Source organism: Bidens hawaiensis, unplaced genomic scaffold (genome assembly GCF_021521415.1).
Source record: "Bidens hawaiensis isolate Kalapana, Puna unplaced genomic scaffold, B.hawaiensis_p1.1 tig00007310_1, whole genome shotgun sequence".
Classification (NCBI taxonomy): domain Eukaryota; kingdom Viridiplantae; phylum Streptophyta; class Magnoliopsida; order Asterales; family Asteraceae; genus Bidens; species Bidens hawaiensis.
In genome coordinates, this window is record NW_027491507.1 from 835,947 (window position 1) to 844,245 (window position 8,299).

At 33.2% G+C, this 8,299-nt stretch overlaps 1 long non-coding RNA gene across 1 annotated transcript; it reads right to left on the reverse strand.

Annotated features, from left to right (window-relative positions):
- Positions 1 to 4,764: 4,764 nt before the first annotated feature.
- On the reverse strand, positions 4,765 to 5,583 carry LOC143634967 (uncharacterized). Its single transcript, XR_013153970.1, has 2 exons — positions 5,410 to 5,583; positions 4,765 to 4,971 (listed from the first exon to the last, which is right to left on the reverse strand). It is a non-coding gene; the product is annotated as an uncharacterized LOC143634967 (long non-coding RNA).
- Between the last annotated feature and the right edge of the window lie 2,716 nt (positions 5,584 to 8,299).

Genomic DNA, 8,299 nt, shown 5'->3' on the forward strand with positions numbered 1-8,299 from the left:
AAGTAATCGATCAAGAGACAAGCAGCGTAGGTGTCTGCCCAGCAAAGAATTAAACCAAGAATTAGGGTTTGATTACTAAAGGGCCGAATTCAAAAATCTTATTCAACCAAGAAAAAACCGAAGGATTAAACCGAAGGATTGGAACCAACAAGCAAGAGCCGACAGATTGGAATTCTTGTTGAAACCAGTTTTGTGGTTGGATGATTTTGTGATTAAAGGTGTCACACAAATCAAGGTTTTTAAATTATTAGGAAACAAGGTTTGCACAATATTCTTTTGGGTACTCAAGTTTTTAACGAGAAACCTGCTACACACGATCAAATTAACTGTGGGAGTTCCGAATAATGTTAAGAAATTCACGCTGATTCAGGAAAAGTTAAACGATTCGGGAACAAAAGATGATCAAGGAAAATTTTTGTTGCGCTAGATTGAATGACCATTATCACAACCAGAAGAGTGGATATGCGAGCTCATACGATCAAGGGAATGGTCGGGAACAGTGCCATGGAGGAAGTCGAGTTTGGGAGAGCCGAAAGAACACAGTCATGGATCAAGAGGAGTTTCAGGAGGTCAAGACCGATATGATGAAGACCAAGATGATGAGGACAAAGATGGTTGTGAAAGCTGAGATGTCAAGATCGTGGGTTAAATCACACAGGTCAAAGAAGACAATTTTGAAGACCAAGATCCACATATTTCGAGTTGGAAATTAAGGGGTGATTGTTGGACATACATTTGGACTTAAAGTCATAAGTCGGTGAATTTGAAGGATCAATATTGACAAGTCGGTCATAATTGATTATGTTTCTTAATTGTGTTGTAATTATAATTGATAGTGTTTTGGCTATCAAGTTAAATTGGTCTATATTAACTGAATAATAGTTTGACAATTGAGAACGTGTGAGGTGCAACTGAGTTACGGTTCATCTAGAGACACACGAGATGTAATCGAGTTAGGGTTCATCTAGGTGCAACCGAGTTAGAGTTTGAAAATTGTAATAGATTTTTTTAGTTAGATTTTCTGATTAATATAAATGAAAGCTAGTCATTTAATTCGTGTTTGTTTATCGATTGGGACTTGACTCCGTCGCACATTATGAAACACCAAGTGATTTTACTTGTAATCTTTGAAATAGATCATGTTTTTAAATTATACAAGTATTCTCCTTTGAATTTGTTTCTACAAATATAGTGTTACGCGAAGTCAATATACAAATACAGTTTAGAAGACCAAGGTATGTTGTCGCGTAAACGTGTGGCATACAGTTTATTTTTTATACCATGATGCACATTTACGTAAGTAATACATCACACACTTAGGTGGTGTTTGTTCTTTCACAAAAGATCTTCTTGGCCTCTTTTGTCTGCGCCGTGCAGACCACGCGCAGACATTGAGGTTTGTAGATTGTTTGTTTTTCGGAAGACAATACATTAAAAAAAGGTCTGCGCGCCCTCTTCTTCGCGCAGACATGGACCACTCACTTCTCACTTATTCTAAACATCTTTCACCAACATCAGGTCATAATATTATCTCCACATCTTTCACCTCCAAACCCTAGACTCCTTCTCTCCAACCTTCTTACCACATGATCATAATGGATCATGATAAGAAATTACTTCTAGTAATCCTTGTGTACTTTTATATCCGCTTTTTTTTTGATGAGAGGTTTGAAACGAATGCGAGATAATTATTCGGCTATGACGGGGCATAAATACACATTAGAGTTATTGCAAGGAAATCCCAAACAATGCATTGAATTGCTACGTATGTCTCGTGAATAATTTGTCCGACTATGTGCACTTTTTAGAACAAATTATTCGTTAAAGGATCGTAAGCATGTATCGGTTGAGGAGAAGATAGATATGTTTTTGATGATAATTGTTCATAATCAACGTTACGTGGTTATCAAGCGTAGATTTCAACACTCAAAACAAACAATTCATAAATTTTTTTACGAAGTGTTGGATAAAATGATGCTTTCACCAAAGATATGATAGTACCAACTTCTTTCAATCCGAATCCAAACATTCTGGGACATAATAAGAGGTTACGAAGGGTTTTTAAAGGAGCGGTTGGTGCACTAGATGGAACCTTGATACATGTTATTGTCCATACTACGCAACAAGATTTATATAGAGTAAGGGGAAAAGGGGATTGTTATCAAAACGTATTAGCAATTTGTGACTTTAACATAATTTTTACCTTCATCGTGGTCGGTTGGGAAGGGGTAGCACATGATTCTAGAATATTATCAGAGGCGTTATCAGATCCACATGCGTCATTCCTGTTTCCTCCATCAAGTATGTTTATTGTTAGTTAATTATTTCTATCTTAGTTTTTAGTTTAATATTCTAATTAACTTGTATATATTTATAGATAAATATTATCTTTGGGATTCCGCGTATGCATACACACGGGGATTTATGGCTCCATACTGCAACGTGACGTATTGGCTTGGAGATTTTCGTAGGAGACGTGCATTGACCAATAAAGAAAAATTTAACCATGCACATGCAAAACTTCGGAACATCATTGAGCGTTTTTTTGATGTCTTGAAAGCAAGATTCCCTATATTGAAGAGGATGACACCATTTTCGTTGGAGACACAAAGGAACGTTACAATTTCATATTTCGCGCTTCATAATTTTATTAGGAAAGAAGGTTTGAGCAATGAGTTGTTTGAACAATACGATCAACCCAATGTGTCATTCAGAAATACTCATGTGCACGTTGATGCTGAAGAAGACGAGGTTGAAGCACATGGCACTACATCAGATCGGGAATATATGACACATACGAGATGAACTTGCTAAGCAGTTAATGCAAAATACCGAAGAAATTATTTTAAAAAAATGTTATTGTGGTTTTATGAATATTATTTCAATGTTGTTTGACTATTATTTATATTCCTATGTTGAATGACTTTTTTATTTAAATTTCAGCTTATTTAAAAATTTCTGTTATATTTTAGTAGTCTGCAGACGTTAAAAAACAAATGGTCTTCTTCCTGCAGACTGCAAAGGTATGGTCCACCTTTTCTGCTACAGATGCCTACAGACATGGTCCACAGAATGCAGACAATTTACCTCTTAAAAAACAAACAGCACCTAAGAAATTTGATGTTAAGTATATTGATTTTATATCCGAAAAACAATAAAACCCACTTTATAATTGATCCACGGATTGGCATGTTATAATCACATAAACCATTTAATTTGTAAATTTATGTAAAAAATAATCCACTTTTGATGAGCATCCCGTAAAAGTTCTTACACTTTCCTTATCACTATAGCTTTCCTCAATCACTATCTTTGTCAATAAATTTGTATACATATTTCATATTATTCCATACAAGTAACTTTATCTCACTATTCCACTCATCATGACCAATTATATATATACTAAAAGGTAACTTAGGTTACACTCACATATCATCACTATTCATAATCGTAGCGTCAAAATTTTGACACGTTAAAGACACGTTTTTCTAATCTATGGTTGTCTTGCCTTCTTCCACAGCCATCTTCTCATATCTGAATAACTACTTCCTCCCACCCTAGCACGGCCGTCGCCGGATTGATGTTGGATCTTCGATTTCGAACACTCAGTAGATACCCACGCTAACAACCATCGTCCAGTAATTACATTCGTGTTCTCAAGCACACCAGTTGAGAGTTGAGACAGAGATCACAAAGAGGAAAATAAGCAAGGCCACCATAATCGCAGGTTTGTAATCCGATTCATCTCTTAGGGGGTGTCTGGGATTCCTTATTTTCATCGACTTATAGCTTATAAAATTTTTGAAAAGTTAATAATGTGTATAAGGTGTTTGGCAAACCATAACTTATGGTGAACACAAAATAAAAGGGTTTTGAAAAGTACGAATAAGTAACTTATTAACTTAATGAGTTTAATTTACCTATTACACCCCTCTCACCCTTAAACCCTATTGCAGTACTCTTTTTAAAAAGAGTGACCCTTTTGGTCATTTTGATTTTTCCCGACACTAAGCTAATCCTAACAATTTTTAAAAAACTTCTTTTCAAAATTTCATAACTTTCCTTTCGCTCTGACAATTTTTGGTTTACGATTACTTCAAGTCCACGCACCATCAATCCTCAGGTCCGATTTAATTTGCCCTAATTTAACATTATAACTTTTTTCTTCAAATTGGCTCTTGGAATTGACTATTTATGGTACTCATTACTTAACGTTATGGCGTAACTTTGTCAATTTTTTGTTTCAGCTGTATAGGTGAACCAATCAATTGCTTTTATTTTCTACAGTATTTGCTCATAGGACAACAGTATTATTGTTAAAGGTGTGTGAATGGTAAAATATATGCTGCAATTTTCCTATTTTGTCTTCTACAAGTGAGTTTTAAAAACTCTTAATTTAATTGCTTTTGCAGGTGTTATGCAGCTAAGGTAGTGATTGGCTTATAGTATCTCCATTGTTTAGGTACTTCGTTATTACGTTTTATATATACATACATGTGTGTAACCCATGGATGGAAACCGGAACAGGCTTGGCACGTAACCATTTGCTAAGTTGTTCAAAAGGGTATCTTTGTTTTCATAACGGGTATTGACAATTAGTGATTGAATTTCGGTTAATGCCGCTTAGGAAGTGTGTAAGTATAAATTTTATCATCTTTAAAAGGAATATTTGAAATGTGTATGCTTTCGTGCTCATGTCAAACAATCATTTAACTGGTCATTGTTGCATAAAGTTGGATGAGTTGACCCGCATTTCTTTTTATAAAATGATTTTAAAATCTCCGGTGATGCAGGTTTGATTGGCGTGATGCGGAGAACTCAAGTCAAAAGCAAAACAAAGAGAAAACTCTAAATTTTGGTGTGTTTAGAGGTATCCAAGTTCTCAATTTGAAATTTATGTAGTAAAGACTGAGATTGTACTCAATGGCAAAATCTAAGGAGGCACGCAACAACTCTTTTAAGGTAAAATATCTTCAATTGATGCACTTTTTTTTCCCCTTATTAATGCAAAGATGTGATTCTTCAGTTGTTGCAAATACAAATATCCAAGAATAAATATAATATTTTTTAAATTCTAGCAAAATGATTTTAAAGTTCTGGGCTGTGCTTACTTTTGGTGTGTTCTAAAGCTCACGAATGGTAAACAAAATCATCTTTTTATGAAATAGTATAAAGTTACAGTTTGTTTAATTGTTTCTTATTGGCATTTCTACAATATTTGACCCACGTGATCTTTAGGGAGTATAACAATTAAACGGGGGATGTAAATAGGTGGCTTTCAGCAGATTTTTACGTTGACATCAATGCTCAGGTTAACATTATTTTCTGTTTCTTTAATCGCATGCATAACTAAACACATACTAATGGGAAGTTTTATACACAATGTAGCCAAAAAAACAAGGAAGAAACACAAGCATTAGCCTGCAAGCCAATAATCATATGATGATGGACTACCCTTTTGTGTCAACAAAAAGCTATCTTTCAGTAAAAGCCGATTACAGAATTACAATTTACAGCTGATGAAGATAGATTATTTTGTAACTAACATCTACAAAATAGGTTATTATGCTTTTGTATCATGGAACCACATGGCTAAATAACGCAACTAACCTGCCTTAATGATGTCAACGCTTACAATAACTGCTAGATGTATATACAAAAATCATGCGCAAATGGCTAATTAGGCAAACCGCTTCATCTAATGTTGCCTCCCGCCGTGCATCGCGGGTTAAAATACTAGTTCACCTCTAATTCTCTAAAGTTACGTTTTCATCAATTTATTCCTACCCCGTCAAGTATTTTTCATTTTGGGTAAATTTTACACACCATTTTCGTGAAACCACTATTTTCAACATAGTATCTTGTTTGTCATTGAAAACACTAAAAGTAAGTTTTATTATATCCGTCCATGCTATGTTTAGTTTCAAAACACTAGTTGAATAATTTGGTTAACTAGTTCACCTAAATAACCATCTATGCTAGATGCCTAGATGTTTAGTTTCAAGAACAATTATAATCTTCTGAAACTCCATTTATCAACACCAAGTGTTTCTTTAAATCATCTACTCCACATAGCTCAATTCTCAAGTTCTCTCCTCTATAATGCATACGTAAAAAGTTTGATCGTCACTTTATGTAATCGTTTTTTCTTTTTCTTTTAATGAGAAAACAAAGTTAATGCTTAAAAACAAATAACTTGAACTCAATTTAACAAAATGTGAGTTTTTTTCCAAATAATTGTTGATGGAAAAAGTATTTACCATTTTAGTGTTAATTACAAACTATTTACCAAATTAGTGTTTTTCCATTTAATTTATATTCACCCTTTACTTTAATTAAAATACGATTTTTTTATTTTTCTATTTAGTTATATGCTAATCACATTTATTATAATATTCTTATCAATCAACCTGCTTTTTATTACTTTAGTATCTCGTTATGAATCTTTTTATTTTTTATTTGATTTTTTTTGTTTCAGTTGTATTTTTTTGTTTATTTAAATGTAATCATTTTACGAATTTGTGTTTTTGTTTAGTTTTGGTAGCGTAACAAACCTAACTAATGTCGATCGTAACGCTCTGTTTTTGTTTGTTTTTCTTATGAATTTACGTTTTTGTTTAGTCTAGTATCGTAATGTCTGGGGTTTAAATACAAAATTGAACTCGATGTGGATAACAACCACTAAAGTGACACACGAATTCCAAATTATCGGTTAGGCTCGTTATGGTACTAAAGCCAAAAATATAAATTATTATGAAAGCAACAAAAACATACACATTTAAGACAAAAATTGATAAAACTAGGTTTTACCAGGCTTTGCGGGGATTATTCGATGTGAATTCGGTCAGGTTTGTTATGCTACTAGAACTAACCCAAAACATTAATTCATAAAATAAACATATTTAAAACAAAGAATAACATGTTTTGGAACTAACCCAAAACATATGATTCAGGGGTAGATAACATGTTAACTAAATAGAGCAATTAAAAAGATTTTAATATTTTGATTAAAATGTAAAAAGGTGAATACAAATTAAATGTTAAACACTAATTTGATAAATAGTTTTTAATGCATGTTAAATTGGTAAATAGTTTTTCTATCAACACTAGTTTGGAAAAAAAAAATCCTTGTTTGATCACTGTGGATTTCAGCAAGTATAAATGAACTGGATCCACAGCAAGTTTCATGTTTAACCAGACAAGTCCGATTTTTATTATTATTGTTTATATTTATGTATAGCTAAAAAAACAAGGTGTATTGTACGCATGATTAATACAAATATTATTTGAATGAGTTGTAGTTCCTTTGAGAATATATATATGAAACAAATGATTGCACTTTTAACCCAAAAATAGTTTTTATATACGATTAAAGGTTGCAGCTTCTAACAAACAAAAGTTTGAATTAGATGCCAATGGTTTGCTAACCCTTTAACCCATGATTTGTTAGGCGCGGCATGATGAGCGGCGTGGAGACCCGCTCCAGGGTGAATTTTGAGCACTACTTACCACTGTGGTGAGGAGGTATTCTCGCCAGTACTAATGCGGCACCATACCATTTTGAAGTAGGGATATTGGAATTTAATAATACAAACGTTGTTCTGTTGGCCGGCGCTAAGCCAAACTTAAAAATGTATCACAACAATCTCAAGTTTCGACTTATTGGCCGTCAACGAGCTTTTCACTAACATGGTTAGACACGTTGGTTTTTGATGATGTGTACGATGATGTGGCCAAAATAGTGACGTGGACTGCTTATGAGGTAAAAATTATTTTTAAATTTAGATTAAGTTTTTCTAACCAAAAACAACGAACCGAACCACTTGTTTAAACAAAAATAAAGTAACCGAACTAGGTTCTAACCAAAATAAACGAACCAAGCCACTTTTTTTTAACAAAAGTAAACGAACCAAACTTCTTTTCTGACAAAAATAAATAAACCGAACCACTTTTTTTTAACAAAAATAAACGAACCGAGCCACTTTTATTTACCAAAAATAAAAGAACCGAAAAACTTAAAATAAGAAAAATAAATTAAACTGAATCACCACCCCCAACATCACCGATCAGATATGAACCAATTCTGTCTTAAAACACGTTCTGACCCGAACTCTCTCAACCTGAGTTTACTTTTATTAGAAAAATAGTTCGGTTTGTTGATGTTTGTTAAAAAAAAGTGGTTCGGGTCATTGATTTTTGTTTAAAAAAGTGGTTTGGTTCGCTTATTTTTGTTAAAAAAATGGTTCAATCGTTTATTCTTATTAAAAAAGTAGTTTAATTCGTTTATTTTTGGGAAAAA